Source organism: Antedon bifida, chromosome 4 (assembly GCF_963402885.1).
Source record: "Antedon bifida chromosome 4, ecAntBifi1.1, whole genome shotgun sequence".
In the NCBI taxonomy this organism is placed as follows: Eukaryota; Metazoa; Echinodermata; class Crinoidea; order Comatulida; family Antedonidae; genus Antedon; species Antedon bifida.
The window spans coordinates 9,980,035-9,993,078 of NC_136229.1; the positions used below are offsets into that span (position 1 = coordinate 9,980,035).

The 13,044-nt window shown below is 35.5% G+C and overlaps 1 protein-coding gene across 8 annotated transcripts in view; it reads left to right on the forward strand.

Moving 5' to 3' along the window:
* The first annotated feature begins 457 nt into the window (after positions 1-457).
* The window catches only part of LOC144840072 (corticotropin-releasing factor receptor 1-like), a 347,896-nt gene continuing 335,309 nt past the window's right edge, over positions 458-13,044 (forward strand). For 6 of the 8 annotated variants that reach the window (XR_013611829.1, XR_013611825.1, XR_013611831.1 and 3 more), the window contains exon 1: positions 464-713. The gene's annotated coding sequence lies outside the window, so the exon portion shown is untranslated. Of the gene's footprint in view, positions 714-13,044 lie in introns of all 8 variants that reach the window. The other 2 variants (XR_013611827.1, XR_013611826.1) reach the window with 2 other exon arrangements.

A 13,044-nucleotide genomic window follows, 5' to 3' on the forward strand; every position in this document is an offset into this window, starting at 1 on the left:
GTTCAGAAGCTGCTTCAGATGCACACCAACTTAAATTCAACTTATTTTATGTTTGTGCTAATAGAAACATTTTAATAAAACTGAATACAATAATTGTGTTATAGGCCTACATGTATTATAATGCCTATAAGTATTAATAAGTATTGTATTTACGGAAATCATATGAAACAAATATATATATAAACTTCTACTATAAGAATGATATGGTCGTTCAGTTGTATTTATATTAATAGGATCCATGAAGTTAATTTCAATTTACTGTGCACATGATTGGTTGGTTGTAAAAATCGTTGATTGGCCAAATCTACCATGGAAGTATCTACAGCTGTTGCGATACGTCCCTGAAAATGGCCTAGATAGAGTTCAAGGGTCATTACTTGTTGCCTAACCACGTGATAGTATACATGGGTAGTTAGATTGAATATTGTATTGTTTGTATCATATTTACGTAGTCGATCAGCAAGAGTACAGCTTGAGTATTGCACATATATGAATAGAGGAATTGTGATTAATAACTGTGTTTTAGTAGAATTGTAAGTAACAGCAGCTGTTTTTAAAATACTCTTATACAACGAGGACTGTTAACGTGTATACTATTGATAGTCTAATGATTACAGCATTTTCTGAATGAATAATACGTTTACGGTTTAAGCTCAACTTGGTACAACAAACAGGCAATTGGCAATAGGATTTATAGCCGGGCGGACGTGTTTGTAAGTAAAGCCTCTTTGGTTAGGTCACTTTGTTTTGTACATTATTGCCCTAGACATTTCAAACTACTGTCGAAATAACTGTTATTAACAACAGTTTTCAAATCAACGAGTAGCCATGCGTCATATCTGAGTGCTTATAGTAGGTCAGTCATTGTTAGTACGGTGGGGCCTACACACACGATTGAGTTTTAATAATGCAAAGTATTATAGAGTGTTTCTAATTTTTAAAATTAAAAACTAGTTGTGTACATTATTGTGATGTGTCTGTGTATTTACGTGCACGCACATGTCACATATTTGTATATATTGAATAGTAGGTTTATTTTGACTTTGTTGGTAAGCCTAGTATACTATTATATTAGGCCTAATGGTGACCATGCATTGTGTTATGCTACAGTCAATGTAGTATAGTTATTCAGGAAATTTGATAATAAAATACATTTATAAACAATTATGTAAAAATGTAATAATAGATCAGTGCTATTAGGAAATTAGTCCTTAATTCGATTTCGTGCTCATATCAACGTATAATAATCAATAATGCAACGAAAGAAGCAAATAGTGATGTGCTTTGTTTGTTGTAAAGTATACGGTAACGGTACCAGCATACTATACACAGCGAACAGACTTACAACAACGTATCACAATATTATATAGCATTGATTAATGTCAAGGACGCGCGCGTACACAATAGGCTATGTAATGCTTTCATTAGTTTGACGCGCGTAAAAATAATGTAATATTTTTCATCACATTATGAACGCGCGTTACATATTGGTCCACCAATTCCACGGGAGTTTGGACGCGCATGACATACTTTGTATCGCACAATTATTCTATTGCTTTTAAAAGAAATAATAATTTGGGGTTGTTGAGGGTGACTGTAGCAAACATCGTGGTTATGATGTTAGCATATTGTACGTACAGTACTAATTAAAATTAAGATATTGGCAAAGTATACACTGAATTCTCTATCTCTATACTTTATAAAAAAATAAATAGTTTTTCCAATATTTTCCATTTAGTTCTTGCTCAGTAAAGCTCTGTCCACACTATCAAATTTTATGTCACAACAAAATGTGATGTGCCCATGGACATGATGTCATATCACTACCATATTTGGGAATATCACTACCATATGTGGGCATATCACACATTTTGTTGTCACTAGTTTGATAGTGTAGACAGAGCTTAACGTTCACAATATTTTGACCCACTATATGCAAACAAGTACAAAGTCGTTGCTATGCAAACACTGTAAACCGACAAGGTTAGATTTCGTTTGTTTTGAAGGCTTTAGGCCTACTTCAAATCCAATCCGTTATTATAATGTTAATATTAGAAACTACACAGAACCCCTTTTTTGAGAAACCTCTATATATTTAATGGACACCAGCTCTACTATGGGGACACATTTTTCCTGTGAAGTTTACCATTACGACAAAAATCTTTATTATAGAGCAGTTGGTTGGGTCCTGAAGGTGTCCACAAATTAGCCTGGGTTCTACACGGATAAACTAATCAGGAGACGAGTACCCTGTTTTTAAATATTTCTAATAGTTTAGTGTGATACTTTTCATAGATTAGAACCATTATTGTTTTGCCACGATTGTTATAGTTTATAGTTATAGTTGGTATTATTTGAAAACGGGTCAGGTTCTCCGTTTGTTCATGTATTTTATGCTCGTTGTCTTTACACGTGGAACGTAATATCAAACTTCCATTTTACAAGGCCTACATACAGCCTACAGTAAAGTATCATGGATTGTGCTATAGAAACACCAGATTATTTATACTTTTAGACAGTACACATTTCATGTATTTTCGGATGATAGTTTTGGCCATTCTTTATTTGTGGCGATTGACTTTGACTGGTCCTTCATGAGATGTTTAAAAATATGTTTAAAAATATGTTTGAAGGTCCTTTAGTTAAAATACAACCATTAGATTAGACATCGTTTCGTCTCTAACTCGTCACATTCAGTATCATACATTCAAGAAAATAATGAAAAACAGAGAGTATTATGTGAGAAATATGTAATTATTATGATGAACGAATAAAAGTGGTAGGTTACACCACAAAAGAGAAAAAAAAAACTCGTCACATTAAGTGGATGGCATTAATTGGCAATTTATTAGTGCTTTTATTAGTATTATTAGAGCGTTTAGTGTATGCAGTACTAAAATAACCATTGCACTCACTACTATATTCAATTTCCTATGTCAATGACATAACGAATTATTAGTGAATAAAAATGGTTATTGTATTTATAAAGTCATTGGCATCTGGTTAACCTAATTGGTTTTTAATAGCTTGAAGATAAGAGACGTATACAATAGAATGATGTACGGTAAACTGTGACTGTATCATAGATAAAACAGCATTAAATAGCATGATTAACAGGTTAAAGGTATGGCATATAAAATAGAAATCAATCAAAGATAATAATGTACTTGGCATGTCATTTGATTGGAACTTCATATTTCTAATATTTTACGTAATTGTTTGTTTCACAAAAAGATAAGCGTGCACATAATGTACAGTATGTAAACAGATTACTGTATCTGTAGGACCGCAAACTGTTTTATGTTTCCACAATAACAAAAACAACAGCATTAAACAGCACAGAAAATGAAGCAAAAAGCCCCCCCCCCCTCCCCCAACCGCACACATTTTTTGAGACACTCCTATTTAGAACTCGTGAATCTATCTCGGGAACAACCCTCGGGAACATTTTGCTCGCTCCCGAAGGTATCCCTTTAAAAGGGGTTCTATGTACATAATTTCAATGGATAATTCAATGAATGCCTTTCCGTCATTAAAATACGTGATTCACATTTAATAATTATTCATAACAATATGATAGGTATCATTATAAATATGAATTTCATTTGCTGTTGTCCGCATGTATTCATTTGAACTCAAAACTTGCATAATGACCCTTGCGAGAGGACGAGGTCACAATAGAAATCCAAAACTAAAGAACAATAAACCAAACAGGTTCACAATACGGTTAATAAACTTGGACGTTAATAAATAATAGATTCTATCCATTTAAAATGCGTTCACTAGGCGTAATAATGACAATGGCATGAGCCTCCGATTAAATTAACGCCAGACGGATATAATAATGAACAACCCTTCTGTATACTCATAAGGTCTTATATCCAAAGCCGAATATTATCAGTAACAGTGTTGAATGTTAGACCAACGTCCAACCTAGAATCGTGGTAAAGTAAATCAAGCGATATGTATTTATATACTGTATTTGTTATTGTTTAAACTACCGATAGTGGTTATGGGAAGTAACCAGCAGTTAAATTCATTTTGTTGATAGAGAACTTCTACCTACTATACCACGACCTAAAAACTTACGCACCTTCATAGCCTAATCCGCACACAAGTTGTGTCGAGAATTGAGCGAGAGGCCGAGATTGTCCTTACATGCCCTCAATTGGCATAACGTAATACTGTAGTTTTTAGGTCCTCTATCAGCAAATCCAATGCGCTTCCTATATATAATGGTACACGCTATATAATTTTATATTAGCTCATTAAATCGATTTTAGTAATATAAGGCCTACGCGTTCTGTCTCGTAAAAACGTAATATAAAACAACTATACGACAACAAATTCGTACAAAAGTAACATTGTGATAGCCTTCGCATCATACTACACTGATTCCATCTTCAACGATGAACAATGGATCTAAGCATATTGTTTGTATGATGGAAAGGATAAAACAAGTATTTTTAAATAAAATTCATTACATTCTTCTTTCTGTTCCATTGCATGGGGAATTTATAAAACCTCAAGCCAGCCCTACATGATATATAAACTAAGTTTGTATTCTAGACAGATTGTGCGTTGCAATATAAATACGAAGTGTTTATTTAGAGTTATATTCATAAGTTATTCATTTATATACATTGTCTGAAGAGGGTTATGATTCAGCACGAACAGCTCAGTAGACCCAGTATACAAGGCCTAAGTGTGTTGATTATTGGCAGTTTAAACAAATTTAACCTGACCGAGGACGTCTAAACACACTGTGCCCTCCGAAAAACGTTCTTGACATTTTCTGAAGTGTGGACATTTGGTTGTTATTCCGATTGTTCCTATATACTCAAACAAAATAAAGAAAGTTGATTCGTACTCGTGACGTACACCAAATTTTATCATGTTCACAAATGCTTGAATGATTGCTCTCGCGTCAGTTTGGTTCCACACGCGTCAGAGAGGATGCACACACGAAGGAATTATCTATATCGTTTTATACATGAATGACAATTGTGTATGTCGCGTTCCCTTAACTTTGTTTGTTTTACCTGGTCATTCTTAATTAGTATAGACCTGGCACCTTTGTTACACTAAAACAAAACAAACACACATATCGATTTTTCTTGACCATGAACCGTTAAACTTTACTTTAGTTCCCCTTGTTGCTTGCAGCCGTTCACAGAGTAGTGCCTGCCGAAAGGCGCGTTTATGGAAATGTATGCGGTGCGGTACCGGACCCGGTCCCACAAGCTTCTAACCCGTTCGACAGTTCGTAATTATTCAGAAATAAGTAGCCTGAAAGAATGCACAACAATGAAATGGCAGGGGAAATCTCTAATGACCGAATCCTAAAATATGTATTTTCAAATATGCAAATTAGGGAAAAAGATTGGTATAGGAATTATTCTATTGATAAATAGGCTATACTTTGATTTTAAGGTTGGTTCCCACTTGGAGACAAAGTAGTTGTAAAACGCATGATTAGTCGTGATTAGTAAAGTTACTTGCGGTGCGCTTACGTCCCTGCGTTATTTCTGTCCGAGTGGGAAGCACGCTTTAGAACTCCATCGTCTCTCACCAACCTCTGATAGCTGTGTCGGCTTTTGATCCCTTTACATTAGTCCCACATCTCCCTATGTAAGCGTTTAATGGATGTCAAATCTCCCATTCAAATAAATGTTTCAGTAAAAGATTGAAAGGTGTTAGAATAAATCTGGTACAAATGATGATTCTATGTTGTATGATGGAAACTGTCATATCGTCAGCTTATTATAAAGAACGAACCAGACGATATATCGAAAGGGTTAATGCACGACGCAATATAAGCTAAGGTAATACATGCCACGTAATCGCAACGCTTATTTTGCTTACGTTTCCATTTTGCGTGCAATCCCATTTGTGGAACATGCATTGGTGACACAAATCGTTCACAATCGCGTGAGACGTGGGCATAGGCTTAATCACATGACATTGCGTTGGCGTAAGCGTAATTTGACAGCGGACATATCTGTCTTAAAAATAGTTAACCGCTATAATAAGTAAGGCTGTGTTTATACAACACCCTAAATTTGAACACGTCTTTAATTTTTAGCGTGTTGCACGGGCCGAGGTCAACCCCACAAAAACCTTGCAGTTATACATTATATAGTAATATCGTGTTATACTGTAGTTCATAATCCTAAGTTGTATGTATACTCGCATGCATTATGAATTAATATGAGTTTTTTAAGGGTTTTTATAAAGGATCATTTCGTTTAAAATTTAGTTTATTCAGTTATTGAGTTTTTAAATCTGCTTTTAAAATTATGAAAAAAAAATGTTTTAGAATTAGGGTAAAACTATGCTACATTTTGCCAAATTATGCCAACATTTAAATCGGTTAAAATATGAAAAAAGGCACAATTATCTACTAGATTTGGTCAACATTTTCAAAGCATATACTTTTTTTTAACGAGAGGTCAAAACAATACCCTCAGGACACTTCCAACACGCCAACAGCAACCGGGAATCCACAAAATTTTAGGATTCAGCCAAGTAGCCTTTTTTGCAATTAAAATCTCATTACACGGAATCTCTTCGATGTTATACAACACACTTCTCGTAGGCGTGTTGAATATGCGTGTAATAGCGTGTTGTATAAACGCGCCTTTAAGATGTTTCATCATAGGGTCAAGTAAGCTACAATGACCTATGCTCGAAAATATATCATGTACAATATTTTACCAGTGTTGTGTAAATAAGAAATAATCATGAATATGATGATTGTTATAAACTATAATTAAATACGTTTGCGTGGAATATGAAGCTTGTGTAATAATATAACTGCAGCGTATACGGTACGCTATTCTTTCGAAATTGAGACTGAAATTGAACATCGTCCGGATTCAAGTACAGAAACACGTTTATCTGAAGAAGATTGGCAATACATACGAACATGTCCGCTTTAATTAATATAGGCCTACAATCTTCGCTGCCAAATAATACAATTAACAATGATACACACGCATTGACACTGGCTTTAGACGTCAGCCTGTCGTCAGTTTGCCAACCAAATCTAATAACATATATGTTAACAAAGAATCATAATTGCATTATTGGGCCTGGATAGGAAGAGGAGTATATTATCATTGTGAAACCATTGCTGATAGTTCAATTTCAATGAAACACCTACTCAGTGTTAATGCTTGTGTGGCTTGTGTTTAGTGAGGAACAATGGCCACTCTTGTGACTAAAAGACCGAAACGTTAACTTTATTCACCCTTCTACTTTTCTTTGAATAAACGAATCTTTTAAAACGTTAATAGACCAAAACAAGTTTACAGTACAGTCACCATAGGTAAAATGGATCCATTTTAATTTTGTATTGGATTAACAATAGGCCTATACGTTTGACAGATATGTGTTAATAGCCAATTACGTTGAATTGAGAAATATAGGCACGGTTTAATAGTTAATATTGTTGTACGTAAACACGTTCAACGTCTTCCCATCCCAGGCCAAGATGTTAGTTTGACCTGCATAACCTTAATTTTCGTATACTTCTTTAAATTGTCCTTCTCTTGGCCTTTATTTATACAAATATGTCTTTTTTTCTAAAATTAAGCCCAAAATAACAATAATGAACTTGAAACCAGCACCCACACGTTTCTAACCGCAACATGTGTTTTTAATGTTTATAGTAGTAGCTCGTGGTCGATCATTAAAACATGATTAGAACATGAATTTCATAGTATGTGGTAGTATAATGTATGTTGTTATTATGTCCTGCGTACATGCATTGCCGTCAATTTCATATTCCAGCTAGTGAGCTAGTGTTTTTTTTCGTGCATTCACGTTACTGACCATGGGCGACCATTAAGTCCAAAACACCCAGCTCGCCATATATTATTATGCACGTAGGCCTAAGTCTCGTAATTTCATAATCAACCATACTGTAGCGGATACAACAACCACCAACTTCAACCAAAAGGACGTAAAACTAATAAGTTGTGTATGTTTCCTCAGTTATCGTCTGAACAACTGTAATATTGGTTTGATGTTTGCTTTTGCTATTGTACCGTACACTTCAGTACCACATAAGTTCTCCCAAACGTGTCAAATGTGTCATATATACTCATATTTTGATTCGAACGCTTACTTGGTCAAGGTTGACTAACCGCCGGCGATTATACAATTTTCATGTATATAAACATGTTCCTGACCCTATATCAATGTGTTTACCTTTTCCTCGAATCATGTCATCTTAAGGCCCAATTAAACCCCAAAACCGAAACGATATCTAGAGAAAATCCATCCTTAATGTTTCTTCAAAAATAAAATCATTTGGGAGGGCCTGCTAGCGGCATCGTGGACATCACAGCGTGAGTTTACGCGCCAAACCTTGTTGCAGGCTATCGTTCTTTCTTGTCAGTGTGAATCCGATAGTTAACTCTACAGGTGATTGTCAAACTAGTTGGTTTATATCAGTTTGTTTTGATTACCACTAAATTCATCCAATCTGGAGTATCATTAAATTAGTTTGCTATCCATTGCTAACAATAACGGCAGACCGAACCCAATTAGTTTCTCTGAACTTGAGGTCACTGTTGAGTAGTATACATGATTTTACCCAGTATTGTAGTTCTTTTGCGTTTATTTAAATGGAAACATTTGTAAATGCTCCTACTAGGTTTACTAATAGCTGTTTTAGTTTGTTGGGTTAGTTGTTGCCTTCTATGTGATGTTGACCCGGGGGGGTCACTCTTAAATATTTCCATACGGGGAGGTGCCGCATTTACGGGTATATTTTCGAGGGCCTGGTAGCACAAGTGTGGGAAAATATGGAGAGTTGGTAGCACAAGTGTAGGAAATGACAGGGTGAAATTAGTAGTTTAAGTCCCTGGCCCGCCCACCCGTGTCAAAATGTCATGATTTATCGCCAAATTTTGCAGGGATTTTAGCATACTGGATGCTATCTATAGGCCTAAGCCCGGCTATAAAAAGCCCATCGCTATAAAATACCTTTGAATAGAGTTCAGCCAGATAGCTAGCCAGCGGGCCGGCCGGCCTAGGACAAAATCATTCCAACTGTGACCACTCTTGATCATCGATCGTTCACGACACACACATGCAATTGCACCTCGGATATCGGACGCGCGATAAACTTCTTGTCAAAACACGTCACGTTTTTTGATGAACGGTGGTCTCTTTGGCCATGCGCAGATCATGCCGGGAACCAGTACAAATATTGCGCCCTCTCTGGTGTGGCCTTGTTTCTGCCGTCTTTTTATATGGCTCGAATATTTTAACAGGTAGTTTAACCGACACTGGATTTTGGTAAATGGTAGTTCAAGTCCGTAGTATTTTTCAGTAAAACAGGTAGCGCAAGTGCCTCATGTCTTGAAGTGGCTGCTGCACACCCCCGTTTGGTTTATATACAAGTGACCCCCCCGGGGATGTTGACGGATAAGACGAACTTCATCCTCAAACTTTACTTTGATATCGGACAAACATTCTGTTTGAATGGGCAGAATTAGTCAGACTCTTGCTTGGGTAGTAGAGGCTCGTGTTCTCAGAGTGGGAATCAAGCCAAACACAACTGACCGCCATCGGGCCTCTGCGTGTAAAATCTACGTGTACAGTCACACGGGCTGTAAGACCCATAACTCGCCATCAGCAACTGTGTATTTCCTGTCTATTCTCACTAATGCGTGAATCATTCAGTTTGAAAAATACACTAAGGTTTCCTCCAGTCCTGATCCGGCGGATTATTTAGCAAATTCCAAGCTAAATGACTGTTGTAACCAAGCCTACACTAACATTTGGCTAGGCCTGTATTGTAAGATTCTACCAGCGTATTGAATCTACAGTAATAACTAGGTTATTCTTTTTTGTGCAACGGAGCACTAACCATTAGAGGCTATAGGTACGTATGTATGTTTTCCTTTACTGTGATAACTAAGACGCAGTTAAGTGGGACTTAACTCGTTAGTGCACACTACGATCAAGTTATCTTTTAAAGTGAACCAGCAATGTTTCCTCGCCCATAAAGCAACAGATAGAAGTGTTCAATTAAAGCACATATAAGACGGCATTTCAAATTAATGTGAAGATTAGAAAGTAATGTGAAGGGCTTTCTATTGACATAATGAAATTTCTTTCTCATAATGGTACTCATATTAAGAGATCGAGTGTTTAAACGCTGTATGTTTATATATGAACTCATCAACCACTTTAAACAATATTGATTAACAATCTGCAGTTAATATCTTCTTGCAACATGTTACGCACTATACACACAGCATGTCATAGGCTACTATGAGGTTTTTCAATAGTTGCTACATATTATCTCAACATTATTAAAGCTACCTCCAAAGTCAAACACATTGATTTTGTTCTAAAGAAAGCATTTGCACTTGTGGTAACACTGAAATATTGCCGATGTGGCGTTCCATACTACTATCCATGAATTTTTGGCACACTGAATCATGATATTGCAACAATTTGTAATCCGACGTCGTATGCCGTATTGTGCATTCTGTTTACCATAATCGTAATTTCTATCTAAAAGAAAATACTGGTATTAAAAATGCTGGTACTGTATAGCAGGTATTACGTCTGGCGATATATCGTAATTAACTAATTTAGTAGGGCTTACTAGAATTATAACCAATTATGCATGTGTATTATTACGGTATAATCATTTTGGTTACAATGTTTTTGCAGCTTTATTATAGACAATTCGAAATATTCGTCATTGTTTTCTTGTTGTAATGCTGAGATTAATAGAATTATTGTTGATTGATATTGCAAAATTGTGAAGGCCATGTCCACAGTTTATTTAGTGTCAATGAAGAGTTATTATATAGAAGTATTCTAGTATGATTGATTAGTTTAATCCCCGAATGTGATTTACCTTTTCTGGTAATAATTACTGGCAATAATTATCAATGTTAATTCAAAATGTATTATCGATTAAATAACATAGCGATAGCGGTGCAGCGGTGTACCGTCTGCCTTGGAAGTAGGGAAATCCCCGGATGAGTTTAGCTTGCACAATAATTAGTAGACTTTTATCATTTGATAAAGAGGCCCGCTTGAGGCCCACGGCTCTTCCAGCCCAGAAAAAAAGTGACGCGACGAAGTGACAACCGCGTAGTGACTTAATATAGCAATGCGTTTCGCGAATAACGTTGTATCAGAGAGCTTCACAAACCACATGATTTTACCTTATTCAACAAGACATTTTTATGTATCTTGTATATAGTTCAGCTATTAAAAGGTCTATAGTTTAATTGCAATCTTTTTGATTAATGAAACAATATGTATATGGCTAAACGTTATATAGTGTCTCTCTTCGTAGAAACACAAAATCCATTTCACGTTAGTACGATATCTAGCCACATTAATATCACTTCGTTGCGTCACCGATCCAATTGTTGTGGTCAAATACAATTATTAAAATGGCATTATTCAGAGGGACGATGCGTCAATACATAATGAACTCGGTTGACCTCGAAGATCGGAACAATTATCAGGATATGGTTATTATTGCACGTGGTTTGTCACATTAGATTCAAACTTATTACAATTGCTCGTGTATCCTATGATTTCAAGCATTTCAATAACAAGTCAAACGTATAGGGTCGATATTCTTTGTATTTGGATATGTTAGTGTATTAATTGGCGTTTTCTAACAGATTAATAATATTAATGGATTTAAATAGAAATGTCATAATTCTGTAGTAAGCCTGTTTAGCCTTACAAAATGTTCACTATTCGTGGTAATGATCATATACCAGGTTTATATGCACTGCACTAGGCAATGTACTACGCCATCGAACAGATACTGGGACTTAACCAGGAAAGAGTGACTCTTCTCTGGGCTTAACAAAACATCATTTTTATTATCGTGATATAAACGTTTCGGTTTATGAGTATCATTTGTATAGTAAATATGGGTTAAGATCGTAAATTAAATTGTGGCATTGACACAACTCAAAGCTATTAGGCCTATGTATTTAGTACAATAGACCTAATACGCACGGAGTATTTACATAATACAGTTTTATCCATACTTTTTACCTAAGCGAAGTATTAAAAAATACTTTCATATTAGTACAATACTGCACATCGCATACAATTGTGCTGTACTGGCAATAAATAATATCATATATTAATACTCAGATCAAACTCAGATCCGTGACTTAAAGCTCACACATCGTATTCTTTGGCTCATGAGAACCAATATTAATTTAGTGATTATATCAAAATGTTAAGGAGCAGTACAAGCCTACAAGCACCTATTTTAAAATGTCCACGATGTACGGTATACCGCATCCCTTGTAAAAATGAGTTGTAGGTTTATCACGCCAATGTATAACGTAAAAAACGTTTCCATATGTGGTGAAAATTGGGAATTTCAGACGCAAGGCGAACACACTTCTTAAGACGTGTTCCGAAACTGTCAAACCAGCAATTTTTATACCCCGTTTGTGTGTATACGTGCAATGAGGAACAATGTGCAGACTTTCTCTCTCCCTCTCCCCTAGATATCATTATTGACCTATTTTAATTACTTTTTTTCCCACTATAAATTTAAAGTTGATACTAACTAGCAATGTACAGTTGTAAATGCATTCCAGTTCTGTGCATTTAAATTTCACCATGATATATTTTATGTGACGTTTAATTACGATATTGTATGCCTAATTTGTTGTATTTCTCACCCTGTCTGACTTTAATATTAATTCGTGTTTGTTTTGAATTGAAACTGATATTGCCGAAGAATTAATTGTCTGCATTCCGTTATCATAGCAACGGAAACTATACCTCCTAGTTGAAATATAATTCGATATTAACTAGACGGTCGTTCGGAATGTCACTCACTTTAATTAATGTTTTAATAATGATCTCCTATCTCACTGCTGGCGGATTGAAGTGTACACAACATTGTTAGCGAAATTGGCCTAAATGTCATTAGATTGGCCTAAATGCCATTAGCTTGGCCTAAATGCCATTAGGCCTACTAATTATAGCAATTCAGGCCATATGTTTACCACTGTTAAATAT